Source organism: Hemiscyllium ocellatum, chromosome 22, assembly GCF_020745735.1.
Source record: "Hemiscyllium ocellatum isolate sHemOce1 chromosome 22, sHemOce1.pat.X.cur, whole genome shotgun sequence".
Classification (NCBI taxonomy): domain Eukaryota; kingdom Metazoa; phylum Chordata; class Chondrichthyes; order Orectolobiformes; family Hemiscylliidae; genus Hemiscyllium; species Hemiscyllium ocellatum.
Window position 1 is genome coordinate 48,117,174 of NC_083422.1, and position 14,953 is coordinate 48,132,126.

At 43.5% G+C, this 14,953-nt stretch overlaps 1 protein-coding gene across 1 annotated transcript in view; it reads left to right on the plus strand.

Annotated features, from left to right (window-relative positions):
• The window catches only part of LOC132826167 (solute carrier family 2, facilitated glucose transporter member 5-like), a 237,741-nt gene that overhangs the window by 52,737 nt on the left and 170,051 nt on the right, over positions 1–14,953 (plus strand). The gene's annotated exons all lie outside the window — the stretch shown is intronic.

Genomic DNA, 14,953 nt, shown 5'->3' on the forward strand with positions numbered 1-14,953 from the left:
AGGACATTATTCTCTGACACTTCATTTCCTGGTGACAGGTAAATGTACTTTATAATCTAAAGATGGCCCCAAACCAAAAACATCAATTTCTCCTGCTCCCTTCCTAAGAACTAGCAATTCCTCAGTTAATCATTACAGATCCATCTTGCACAAGAACTCCTGGGAATGTACCAATACTTATGGGGGTCTGTGAGGATGTTAACTGTTTTTCCAAGGGGTCCCCACGGATTGTGCCAGTATTTTAAAAAGTATCCCAAGGAAGTGTTTGCTTTATTCATTCATGGGATGTAGGTATTGCTGGCCAGTCAGAATTTATTGCTTCTCCCTAGTTGCCTTTGAGAAGGTGAGCTCCTTTCTGAGCTGCTACAGTCCATATGCTGTAGGTACACCCACAACGCCCCTGAAGGGAATTCCAGGATTTTGACTCAAGAGACAGTGAAGGAACAGTGATATATTTCCAGGTCAGAATGGTGAACTTGCAAGTAGTGGTGTTCCCATGTATCTGCTGCCCTTGTCCTTCTGGATGGAAGTGGTCATGGGTTTGAAAGGTTTGCCTAACATCTTTGGTGAATTTCTGCAGTGAATCTTGTAGGTAGTACACACTGTTGCTATTGAGTGTCACAGTGGTGGAGGGAGTGGATGCTTGTAGATGTGCCAGTCAAGAAGGCTGTTTTGACCTGGATGGTGTCAAACCTCTTAAGTATTGTTGGAGTTTTACCCATCCCAAGCAAGGAGGGAATATTCCACCACAGTCCTGACTTGTGCCTTGTAGATGGTGGACAGGCTTTGGGGAGTCTGTAAGTGTGTAAGTACTTACCAGGGGTCCCAGAGGAGTGTGTCATTGCATACAGGAGTTCTCTGGAAGCTTGTCATATTTTCAGGGAACCAAGGAAACATATCAGTATTTGTAGGAAGGCCCAGAGGAAGGTGTCAATATTTTCAGGGGGTTCCAGGGAAGTGTGTCAGTATTTACAAGGAGTCTCTGGGAAGTGCATTGGTATTTGCCAGGGGTCCCGAAGAATTGCCAGCATTTACAAGGGTAGTGTGTTAATATTTACAGGAGTCCCAAGGGATTGTCAGTGTTTACTGAGGGCTCCCAATTTATATTATTGTTAACTCTTAACTCAAACATTCCTTTAAAATCTTAACAGTAGCGTATGATAGATATGTGTGCAGCACTACCATCAAGTGGTTTCCACTGGAACTGCATGTTCCTCCCATGTCCAGTCTCAGGGTTTAAGTTAAGGCTAGTGGAGAGCTCTCAACTGGTTAGCATCATTTTTGTAACAGACCGCTCATGTTCTGGGAATGGTTTCTTCTTTGGACAAGACTTTATGACAGGCCAAATTTAGGGAAGATATCATCACCAAGACCTGTATAATGTGTTACGGCAACACAGCAAGGAACTTCACAAGAACATTTTAAAGCCAAGTGACAAAAGGAAATGTTATGTCAGATGGTCAAATACTTGATCAAAGAGGTATTGTTTAATGGAATATTTTAAAAGAGAAAGAGCTGGACAAAAGTAACCTGAAAAATCTACCGATACTGTAAATCACACCCGAAAACAGAAATTGCTGGAAAAGCTCAGGAGGTCTGGCAGCATCTGTGGAGAGAAATCAGAGTTAACATTTTGGGTTGAGTGACCCTTCGTCAGAACTGCAGAAGAGCTGTAGAATGTGGGAGATCGGATCACCATCTTCAACTGCAACAAAACTGAAGGAATACTGCACTGTAGGGGTGCCACACTGTCAGAGGGTCAATACTGCAGGAGTGCTGCACTATCAGAGGGTCAGTGCTGTGGAATTGCTGCTCTGTCAGAGGGTCAGTAGTGAGGCAGGGCTGGACTACTGTGTTTTTTTCAGTTCAGACATTAAGTCTTAAACTGGCCTCTAAGGTAAAAGATGCTTCAACCACTAGTTTAAAGGAGAACAGAACCACTGGTGATATTGTGGTAGGAGATAAGCTATTTGTTTGTGTGTGTCATAACAGTTCTGGATTTATTTTTAAAAAGTGGAAGTTCTGCTGTCCAATATTTATTATCCAGTATTACTGAAGAAATTCCCATGGATATTGCATATGAGTTGATTTTTGAAGCTTTTAAAAATGCTTCTAAATGTAGGGCTTGATGTCACACTAAGTATCAACATGCACCATCAGTTTGTGCAATCGCCATTTTAAAATATGAAAGCAAACATAACATGAATTAATATTGCATGATACATTTAAAATTAATTTTACAGAGAAACCTTTTCCTCAATTATTTTGAAACTGATCAACTTTGCTGTCTGTGGCATCCAGTGTCAATGTTCATCAACTTCATTCTTCGTCCCTTTGGTTCTGGCCTCATCTGAACGATGGTACTGTAGATTACAGAATCATCCTCTGCAACAAATCATTGTCCTGGTCACACATTGCATTAAACATCCCAATGACTATTTATACGCTATTGCCTTTTCATAATTGGTTGATGAAACATCAAACAAGTTAACACACATTTTTCCGTTATCGTGAAGGTTTTCCTTCTCATCACAGAATCCCTACGGTGTGGAAGCAAGCCATTTGGCCCATCAAGTCCAAGCCACCCTTCTGAAGAGCATCCCACCCAGCCCGAGCCCTCTACCCTATCCCTGAAACCCTGCATTTCCCACTGCGAACACACCTAGCCTGCATATCCATGCACACTATGGGGCATTTTTAGTATGGCCAATCCATCTAACCTGCACATCGTTGGACTGTGGGGGGAAACCCACGCAGACAAGGGGAGAATGTGCAAACTCCACACAGAAGTCTTCCCAAAGGTGGAATCAAATCTGGGTCCATGGCGCTGTGGGGCAGAAGTACAATAATTGAACCATCATACCATCCATCTATTCATTCAATTTAAACATGATCCTTAATGCCTTGTTGAGGTACACATGCACAGTTTGAACAATGACCCTGGAGCCCCCGGATATAACAATGGTGTGTGTGTTATTTCTGCGCTTTTACATTGTGACTGTAATTTGCGCCAATTCCTGTTCCTCCTAAGCTAACTGGCTGAGCTGAGCTCCTGTTCCACTAGCTGTTCAATTTAAAAATGCTTGTCCTCATCTTCAAGTCCCTCCATGAGTTTGTCCCTCCCTTCCTCAGTAACATGTTCAAACCCAGGAACTCTGTTAGAATTATGCACTCCACCAATTCTGGCCTCCTGAGAACATACGATTTTAATCACTTCATCAATAGAGACCATATTTTCAGCTAGGTTGGCCCGAAACTCTGAAATTTCTTCCATAATATGCCTCCTTTGTACCTCTTTTTCCACAATTAAGACTCTCCTTAAAACCTACACATTCAGCCAAGCTTTCTGATCACCTGTCATAACTTTCATCTTCCTAATTTGCTGTGTAATAAAGTTTGATGGTAATCCCATGAAGGACCTTTTATTACATTATAGGTTGTACATTAACATAGATTGCTTTTGTATATTAAGACTAAGAGGGCATAAGACATAGGAGAGAAGTAGGCCACTCAGCCCATCGAATCTTTTCCTTCATTAAGTGAGATCATGGATGAACTCATAGCCGTTATCTACACTCTGTTGCCTTTTCCTCACAGCCCTTGATTTCATTGTTGTTAGGACTGCTACCTCACAATACCAGGGACCCGGCTTCAATTCCTCCTTCAGACAACAATGTGGAGTTTGCACGTTCTCCCCATGTCTCTGTGGGTTACCTCTGGGTGTTCCAGTTTCCTCCAACAGTCAAAAGATGTGCAAGATAGGTGAATCGGCCATGCTTATTTGCCCATAGTGTCCAGAGACATGAAGGCTTTGTAGATTAGCCATGGAGCAAGTGAGGACTGCAGATGCTGGAGACCAGAGTTGAAAAGTGTGGTGCTGGAAAAACGCAGCAGGCCAGGCAGCATCTGAGGAGCAGGAGAATCGATGTTTCGGGCATAAGCCCTTCTTCAAGAATGAGGCTGGTGTGCCAAGTGGACTAACATAAAAGGTGGGGGGGCGCTGGGAATACGATAGGTGGAAGGAGGTGAGGGTGATAGGCCGGAAAAGGGGTGGGGGCGAAGAGGTCCAGTACTGAATCTGGGGTTGGGACTGAGATACAGTGGGGGAAGGGGAAATTAAGCTGGAGAAATCTACATTCATCCCGTGTAGTTGGAGGGTTCCTAGGCAAAAGATGAGGCGTTCTTCCTCCAGGCGAAGTGTGGCCAGGGTCTGGCGATGGAGGAGGCCAAGGACCTGCATGCCCTTGGCAGAGTGGTAAGGGGAGTTAAAGTGTTCAGCCACGGGGCAGTTGGGTTGGTTGGTGCAGGTGTCCCAGAGGTGTTCCCTGAAATGTTCCGCAAGTAAGCGGCCTGTCTCCCCAATATAGAGGAGACTACATCGGGTGCAGCAGATACAGTAAATGATGTGTGTGGAGGTGCAGGTGAATTTGCAATGGATATGGAAGGATCCATTGGGGCCTTGGAGGGAGGTGAGCGGGGGAGGTGTGGGCGGTGCTGAATCCGGGGGTTGGGACTGAGATAAGGTGGGGGGGTGGGGAAGCTGGAGAAATCTACATTCATCCCGTGTGGTTGGAGGGTTTGTAGGCGGAAAATGAGGCGCTCTTCCTCCAGGCATCGTGTGGCCAGGGTCTGCATGTCCTTGGCGGAGTGGGAGGGGGAGTTAAAATGTTTAGCCACCTCCCCCCCCTCACCTCCCTCCAAGGCCTCAATAGATCCTTCCACATGCATCGCAAATTCACCTGCACCTCCACACACATCATTTACTGTATCTGCTACACCCGATGTAGTCTCCTCTATATTGGGGAGACAGGCCGCCTACTTGCGGAACATTTCAGGGAACACCTCTCAGCTCTGTGAAAAACCTTTAAGAAGCTTACATATTTCAATAAGGTCTCCTCTTAATCTTCTAAACTCTGAAGAGCACAGACCTAGCTTAATCATCTTCTCCTCATAAGAAAATCTTCTATTACCCAGATCAGCCCAGTGAACCTTCAATGTTAGTATATCTCTCCATATATAAGAATACTGTTCACAGTATTCCCTGTTTTTATATCCATTCCCTTTGCATTCCCTATCACCTACTGAACTTGCACACTAGCTGTGTAGTTCATGCACGAGGACTTGCAAATCCTTCTGTTACGGCTTTCTGCAGTCCTTCTCCATTTAAATAATATTAGTATTAATAATGCAATTAACAGTAATTATATTCTCACCATTTGACGGAGTGCTAGACTTTGTTATTTCAGCTTGAGTCTTACATTCTCCAGTGTTTTAAAACCCGTTTGTCGGTTTGCTCTTTTCTGTTGATTGCTGAATGTGGGCAGGACAGTTATGCCTCGCTTAGGTCAGGGGAAAAGAGAAGGACAGCAGACAGATTTAACCAGACTGATTACAGTTCTTTTTCCTCCTCCGAATCTGCAGTGTTTTTAAACAGCCCAGATTCTGCCATTGTGGTGTACACAGCCTCTGTAATGCTGTGCCCTCAGCTTTTTGCTTGTCAGGTGCGCTCACTTAATGCTGCAGTGCTGAGAGTTAAAATGTGCCTCAGTCGAACTGTGTGAAAATTAAACATTGACGGGTAGCCTAGGGGAGCATGTAGTGTATTATAAAGTGCTGATTACAAAAAAATACACATCCATCTGCAAAACAGCTGCAGAGAATGCTCCCATTATAATAAACATTGACAGCTGGACTTCATGCTTCTTATTGACTGAGTTTATCATGATATATAAATATATATATTTTATTTTTCAGCACTTTTTTTTTGGATTCAGTGCTTTCTCTGCTGTTCGCTTTTTTTTTCTCCACTGTTTACTGTGAAGGGTATATTATGGTAAGCAGTCAAATGCGTGTTGTACTGAGCATCAAGTACAGCACAGAATTAGCAACTGAGTAAAGCTCCCTGTACACTGTCCTTATCAAACACACCCAAAACAGGTACAGCATGGGGTTAGATTTCAAGAATGAACCTTCTTCTACATTGTCACCATCAAACACTCCCAGAACAGTACAGCACAGGGTTAGATATAAAGTAAAGCTTCTTCTACATGGACCCCATCAAACATTCGAGGAGAAAGTGAGGTCTGCAGATGCTGAAGATCAGAGCTGAAAATGTGTTGCTGGAAAAGCACAGCAGGTCAGGCAGCATCCAAGGAACAGGAAATTCGACGTTTCGGGGATAAGCCCTTCTTCAGGAATGAGGCTCATTCCTGAAGAAGGGCTTATGCCCGAAATGTCGAATTTCCTGTTCCTTGGATGCTGCCTGACCTGCTGCGCTTTTCCAGCAACACATTTTCAGCCCATGAGAACATTCCCAGGATAGGTACAGCACAGGGTTAGATACTGAATAAAATTGTCTCCACATTGTCCCCATCAAACAATCCAAAAACAGGTACTGCATGAGGTTAGATATAAAGTAAAACTCTCTCTAAATTGTCCCTATCAAACACATCCAGGCCATGTATGGCACAGCTAGATGCAGAGTAAACACTTACCTATTAAACAAATAAATAGCCGATTTAATGTGTCTCGGCTATAAAAATATGTTGCATTTATGTAGCCTTTCTCCTGACCTGTGACATCCCACAGGCACCACCATGATCATAACTGGACAACCTGCCTTTGGAGATGTTGGTTGAAGGATTACTTTTGCCTTGAGCATCAGGAAGAACTCTCCCATGCTTTTATCTGACCTGGTGATGTTGGAGCTTCGCACCCACCTGCAATGGCATTTGAAAGGGGAGTGTTCCCTCATGGAAGTGTTAGTTTGCCGTTTCTGTCACAGTCTCGAAAGGAATGGTTGAACCATAACTTTCTAACTCAGACACAAGGGCTGTACACCCACCATGGTACAGGGATACTGCCACACTTCCACACAACACTGCGTTTCAAAAATTTCTATGGCATCCTGAGACTAAAATAGGTTTTTTTTAGATTACTTACAGTGTGGAAACAGGCCCTTCGGCCCAACAAGTCCATCCCGACCCGCAACCCACCCATACCCCTAACCTAACACTGCGGGCAATTTAGCATGGCCAATTCACCTGACCCGCACATCTTTGGACTGTGGGAGGAAACCAGAGCAAACCCACGCAGACACGGAGAGAACGTGCAAACTCCATGCAGTCAGTCGCCTGAGTCGGGAATTGAACCCGGGTCTCAGGCGCTGTGAGACAGCAGTGCTAACTACTGTGCCACCATGCCGCCCACAGTCTGATAGGCATAAATACTCTTTCTTACACTTTCATTCCACACAACGCCCCCTCTCCCCTCCCCTCCCATCCCCCCCCCCGTAGCTTGTGTTACTGGCTGTACCGATCCTGATGTTAATCCATAACATCCTAATATATGGGAGCAGAATTAGGCCATTCAGCTTTACCATTTGATAATGGCTGATAAGTTTCTCAACTCCATTCTCCTGTCTTCTCCCTCTAACTCTTGATCCCGAGTAATCCAGAACCAGGTTATCTTTGTCTTAAATACACTCAATGATTGACCTCCACAGCCTTCTGTGGCAGAGCGTTTAACAGATTTAGCATCTTCTGGCTGAAAAAAATTCCTCTCATTTCAGTTCTAAAAGGTCACTCCTTCACTCTGAGGCTACGCCCCCACGTCCTAATCTCTTCTACTTGTGCAAACATCTCCACATGCACTTATCCAGGTCTGTCAGTATTCTGTAGGTTTCAATGAGATCACCCCTCATTCTTCTAAACACCATTCAGTACACATTCTAAACACCATGCAGAATCCTCAACCGCTGCTCATGTAACAAGCCCAACATTCCCAGGATCATTCTTGTGAATCTCCTCTGGATCCCTTCCAAAGACTTCCTTAGAAACAGAGCCCAAAACTGCTCACAATATTCCAAGTGCAGTACAGCGTTATACTGCCGGCGCAGTTCTCTTATATTCTAGCCCTCTTGAAATGAATCCTGTATTGCATCTGCCTTCTTAATCACCAACTGAACCTACATATTAGCCTTAGGGGAATTCTGAACTAGGACTCCAAAGATCCATTGGTGCTTCAGATTTCTGAAGCCTTTCCCCATTTAGAAAATAGTCTATGCCTATATTCCTTCCACCAAAGTGCATAACCTCACGCTTTCCCACGTTGTATTACTGACTGAATCTCTCCTGATATCAATCCAGCTCTCTCACACTGTTACGCAGTAACTGCTCTCCCCAGCTCCCTATGTCACTGACTGAATCTGTCCTGATGTTAATCCAGCTCCCTCACTGTTACTCTGTAACCCCTCCCCCCCAGCTCCCCGTGTCACTGACTGAATCTCTCCGGATGTTAACCCAGCTGCCTCTCACTGTCACTCAGTAGCCCCTCTCCCCCAGTTCCTTGACTGTGTCTCTCCTGATGTTAACCCAGCTCCCTCACACTGTCATTCAGTAATTCTGTCTCCCCAAGCACCCTATGTCACTGACAGAATCACTCCTGATGTTAATCCAGCTCCCTCACACTATCACTCAGTAACCCCTCTCCCCAGGTCTCTGTGTCACTGACTGAATCTTTACTGAAGTTAATCCAGCTCTCTCTAACTGTCACTCAGTAACCCCTCTCCCCAGCTCCCTGTATCACCAACTATATCTCTCCTGATGTTAATCCAGCTCCCTCACACTGTCATTCAGTAACCCCTCTCCCCCAGCTTCCTATGTCACTGACTGAATCTTTACTGACGTTAATCTAGCTTCTCCCACATGGTTACTCAGTAACCCCTCTCTGCCAGCTCCCTGTGTCACTGACGAATCTCTCCTGATGTTAATCCAGCTCCCTCACACTGTCACTGCACTGCCCTCCATCTGAAAGAGATCCCCACAGTGTGGAGGCTGCTGCTTTTGTGTTTAGGACAGTTCACAATGAACACACTTCATATCTGTCCATCTTCATTTTATGGCTCTTTGTTGCTTTTCTCATGCTCTCTCTGAATCATTGCGTGTCTGTGACCCTCTCTTTCCCCTCCCCCCAACTCACTTTTTGAATAGTTTGTGTTATAATTGATGGGTTAAATCAGGGTATTGTTGCCAGTGATCAGATGCTGCTAATTCTTTATAGTTTCCCATCTTTACCTTAACAGGGCCAAGCCTGCTTTGTGCAGTCCATCAAACAGCTGGCCATGCTTCAGTGATCTGTTTTACTTGCCTAATGAAAGGGAGGGTTCAGAGTCAACTGTTTAATTAACCCCATAATGGACCTTGGGGAAACACTTTTTTGTCACTTGCCCAAGCATCCGATTTAATCCTGTCCGCAGGTAATTGGAACAAGCACTGATGATGTTTCATTGTGATGGAAGACTGCCTCAATCCCCCTCTCCTCTCCCTTTCTTCATTTGACAGGTCACTGTTCTTCTGCAAGTGGAATTCATTATTGAGGCTAGACCCCTTTGGTAAGCGCAAGCAAACCAAGAGCTGTGCTGACCCATGTGGCACACTGTGGGGTATTGACTGGGCTGCTTCGGTTGGCAGGGATGGCAGTTAGGGGAACATCAGCAATGCCAGTTGACTGAGATGCTGATGCTAAATTCTGTGATCACGATCATTCTGCAGAAACCACTGAGAAACTGACCACACAGCTATCTGGACATCTTGGTGACAATTCCGTATAATTATCACATTCAGTGCAACTAGTCTCATCCATAAATCACTGGGCAACACTCTTGCCTCTGATCAAGAGGGTCCATCTACAAGCACAACTCTAATCCACTGGCAGTCCAGTGTAGTATGAAGGGAGTGCTACACTGTCGAAGGGTCAGTATTGAGGGAGTGCTGCACTGTCAGAGGGCCAGTACTGAGGGAGTGCTGCACTGTCAGCGGGTCAGTACTGAGGGAGTACGACATTGTCAGACAGTACTGAGTGAGTGCTGTGTTGTCAGAGTGTCACTATTGAGGGAGTGCTGCACTATCAGAGAGTAAGAACTGAGGAAGGTTTATGTTGTTGGCAGGGCAGTACTGAGGGAGTGCTGCACTGTCAGAGGGTCAGTGCTGAGGGAGTGCTGTACTGTCAGAGGGTCGGTGCTGAGGGAGTGCTGTACTGTCAGAGGGTCAGTACTGAGAGAGTGCTGGACAGTCAGGGGATTGGTACTGAGAGAGTGCTGCAACCTTGGAGGGGAATACTAAGGGAATATTGCCCTATCAGAACCTCATTTGCTGCCTCAGATGTGTGCAATATATAGCACTGTGCTTTTCAACAAAGAACAACGAATTATCATAGAATCCCCACCGTGCAGAAAGAAGCCATTCAGCCCACCAAGTTTGCACCAGCTCTCCAAGGATAATCCCATCCTGTCTCCTAACCCTGCATTTACCGTAGCTAATCCACCAAGCCTGCACATCCTTAGACAGTATGGGCAGTTTAGCCTGGCCAATCACCTAACCAACATATCTTCGGACAGTGGGAGAAAACTGGAGCACCCGGAGGAAAGCTACCCTGACAGACACTGGAAGAATGTCTAAGCTGCACACAGACTTCCAAAGCTGGAATTGAACCCAAGACCCTGGCATCATGAGGTAACAGTGCCAACCACAGTTCCTCCATACTGCCCATTATCCTTCAGTCAACATCACTTTAAAAAAATCTTTAATGCTTAAATTGTCTATTGTGGGAGTTTCATGTGGTAATTGTGCTTACTGTGCTTCCTACATTTCAACATTTTTGAAATGCTAAACTGGCTGTCAAACCATTGCCACACCCTGAGGTTGAGAAATACGCTATATAAATGCAGGTTTATGATTTTTTTTTTGTCATGACTTAACTGGGAAAAGTGTGTTCATAAATGTGCCCCACTGTCCCACAAACCATTGCAAGATATATACATATATAACACTTCAATGACTCCAACAAAATGTCCAATAAAATATTCTGAGGAAGAGCCACTGGACCCAAAGCGTTAAATCTGATCTTTCTTCACAGATGCTGCCAGATCTGCTGAGCTTTTCCAGCAATTTCTGTTTTTATTTCTGAAGATGATCAATTTGCCTGACTGATCACAATTCAGGACAAATGCAATTCACACCAGGTTTCATCAGTAGCAAAAATAAAGTCTATTTATTGTCAATAGAATTAGTGCACCTAACTTTAACAAGACCAAGTGAAAGAAGATCCCTAAGCAACTTAAACTATACCCCATTCAAACATCCCAAATATATACACATGCAATATGATTAAAACAGACAAGTGACAGATCATTTAACATATATGTATGGCGAAAGAAATTAGACAGGGTTAACAAAATGCAAAAGATCATTGTCCAGACAATAAGGTGGAAAATTATTTTCTCACAGTGCTTTTGATTTTCGCAATAATTACACATGTTTCAGTTCCACAGCTCTCTGTCAGCACACTCTGTTGCTGCCCTAACCTTACTGCTTTTTAACTTCCCGCAGCTCAACCAGTCAGAAGGCTCTCTTCAGGCAGAATTTCCTTCAGTCAAAAAAACTCTCGGTGCTGCCCAGTCTTGAGTTCTCCCTCTAACTATTTCAAGAAGTCACATTATACTGTACAAGTTCAAAATATGTGGACTTTTCTTGTAAGTTGGAAAACTCTCCTGATATTTCAGTTATAATTGTCCAACTTACATTTCATTTTATAGTTCCAACGAAGAAAAGATGTCTGATTTTTAACTCAATCTTTAGGACATAGCTACAATTTTATCCAAGACAGATATCCAGAATGTGAAACATGTTTAGAAGCAAAAAGCTTTTCATCTTTGCAGCATATTAGTCTTAACTGTCTCCATGTAACAAGCCTCAGTCATACAAAGGATGTCAAGACCGACAGTGCGGAGCTCCCTCATTGCTACAGTAGGAGTGTCAGATTAGATTACACGCTCCTGTTGCTGGGTTTTGACTCCTGACAGTATGAACCAGACATATGAGAGCTACTGAATCCACTTGTTTGCAAGGAGCAGTATACCTTCCTTTTGTATATTGCTCTTAATCTCTAATTATGACACAGCTTCAGTGTTCTATCATTCTGTCGTACAGCACAGTTCCTCCATGATGATGAACTGCGCTATTTGAAAGCTTTCAGATTTGCATTTTGAAAAATGTTATAATAATGGTATTTTATTTGAGAAGTACTTTCACTGTCCAAAGGCTCTATTGATTTGTAACTTACACCGAGAAGTGTATTTATAGTCAAAGCTGAGTTGAGACCATGAATGGGAAGCTGCAGAGACTCATCAGAAAGACTACTGAAGCTTAAAGGGCAAAATTATAAAAATAGATTACATTACTTTGTCACAGAATTACAGAATTATTAGGGTGCAGAAAGAGGCCATTTGTCCTATTGTGCCTGCACCAGCTGTATTGCCTAGTGCCAAGCTCCCGCCTTTTCCCCATATCCTTGTATACCATTACAATCCAAATAACCATCCAATGTCACCTTGCATTTCCTAAGACAAGAGGATTACTTAAACAAAGTGATTAAAATAATCATGGATTTTATTGGATAGATACAGGTGAATCCAGACCAAGGGACAATATTGTCAAATATAGAGGTGGACCATTCAAGAATTATGTCAAATACAACTGTTCCCACCAAGGTTAGTGGAAAATCTGGAATTTTCTCCCCCAGAACTTAGTGGATTCTATCAGATCAATAAAATTGACCTAGGACTGAATATAGTTGAGTTTTATTGGATAAAAGTGTTGAGGCTCATGCTCGAAATGTCGATTCTCCTGCTCCTTGGATGCTGCCTGACCTGCTGTGCTTTTCCAGCAACACATTTTCAGCTCTGATCTCCAGCATCTTGCAGTCCTCACTTTCTCCTAAAAGTGTTGCGGGGTGGGTTTAAAATAGAGGTAGGGAAATGGGATTGAGTTATCTGATGGAGTGGTAGAATTGACTTGAGGGGCTGAATGGCCTCCTCTTGTTCTGAAGCTGAGGAACCTGAGGAGACAGATCATTCACAACAACTTCACAACAAAGATTTTACATCGCATCCTTCAGAAACATCTCAAAGAACTTTGGAGTTTTGCAAAATGCAACTGCATTTATATCACATCTTGAATATAAAAGAAAGAGGGACAAAAATAGATTTCAGGCACTGAAGGAGTTGAGAGATAGAATGAGAACATTAGGTCAAAATTAAAGATCGATCATGATGGTATGGAACAATGGAACAGGATGGAGGTGCCAAATGTCCATGCCTCCTGCTGCATGATTCTTATGTTCTTAAAAAGCAGTCCTGATTCTTTTAATGCTTCAGAATATGACTTATGCCTTAAGAATAAAAATGCTCCAGTTTTTGAGATCAATAACATTAGCCATTTGAACACTTGTGGAGTCAAGTTGCAATATGTGAGAGAAAGGGGAAATCTGATATCACATTGCAAAGCTGTAAACAATTTGTACTTATGCCCGTGGATGGGAAATGAGAAACAAGACTGAACTGAATCATTGCTTCATCTCTCTCCACCTCCACTGCGCACCAAAAATTCATTTATTTGCCACTTCACTATTCAAAACTGTAGATTCTTCTCACCCCTGTTTTTCTATGTTCCCTTCCTAAACCCCTCTACCCTCTGCCCTTTCTTGAAGAGCTTCTTTAGTATCCCTAAAAAATAAGACATTTTGTTTAAGTTTTTCATCTTGCATTCATCAGGGCATTTTGCAAGAAGCCCAGAACAGAGGGGAAGAATATTTATACTGTATGAAAGGAGAGTGCTGATCCATTGGTTTCTTTGAACTAAAAGCAGAGTTATAAGTTTAATATCCAGTCTAATGCTCCCAGAGTAGTACAGAGAGAATACTGCACTGTCAGAAGCACTGCATTTCAAGGGAGATATTAAAACAGCACCTTGTCTAAACTCTTAGGTGGAGGCAGACAGAGAGTAGGAGGGTTCTTCCAGAACCCACGGCAAATATTTATTGCTCAAGCACCATTACTCCAACAAAAGCAAAGTCTTGCAGATGCTAGAAGGTTGAAATAAAAATATAAAGTGATGGAAATACTCAGCAGGTCTGATAGCATCTGTGGGGAGAGAAGCAGTTATCAGAGATAGCAAAAGAATTAACTCACTGCTGCTTACCATGTTGTACATGCAGTCAAAATAAGTCTACACCTTACTCTCGGATAGGTTTGCTGCCATCATTCACTTTAAGTGTAGAGATCTATGTAAGTGTAAGATCTGTGCAGTCTTGTGTGATAGAGAAAAGCCACTTAGGGTGGCATGGTAGCTCAGTGGTTCGCACTGCTGCCTCACAGCGCTAGAGACCCAGGTTCAATTCCAGGCTAGGGTGACAGTCTGTGTGGAGTCTGCACATTCTGCCTGGGTTTCATCCGGGTGGTCCAGTTTCTTCCCACATTTCAAAAGATGTGCAGGTCAGGTGAATTGGCCATGCTAAATTGCCCATAGTGCCAGGTGCATTAGTCAGTGTTAAATGCAGGGAAATGATTTTGGGTGGGTTACTCTTTGGAGTGTAGACTTGTTGGGCCGAAGGGCCTGTTTCCACGCTGTAGGGAATCTAATCTAATCACTTACTGGTCTAATTAGAAGAGACTGTTACATTGAACAAGTAGTTTATCTACTGTTACAGGTTACACTGATATGACAGACATTGTTTTACAGATCTTATGTTCAGTCTCACTCTTTTGAGATCCTAATCTGTTCTGCCCAAAAGTCCACATGACATCATAATGGGTGGTGCTAATGTACCTCACAGTACTAACCTTTTCAGATCCTTACACTTTATACAATACAATCCTTTGAGATTCTGCACTCCACTAACTCTAGCTTGTGGAGTATCCCCGATTGTAGCTGTTCAAACAGTGGTACACGTACCTTCAGCCGCCTATGCCCCAAACGATGGAACTCCCTCTGTAAACCTCTCTACCATTCTCGCTTTTACTTTTTAAGATGCTCCTTAAAGCCTTTCTTAATATCTCCATATGATGTTTGCTGACATTTTGTCCAATGAAGTATCTTGCGCCATTTACCGGATTAAA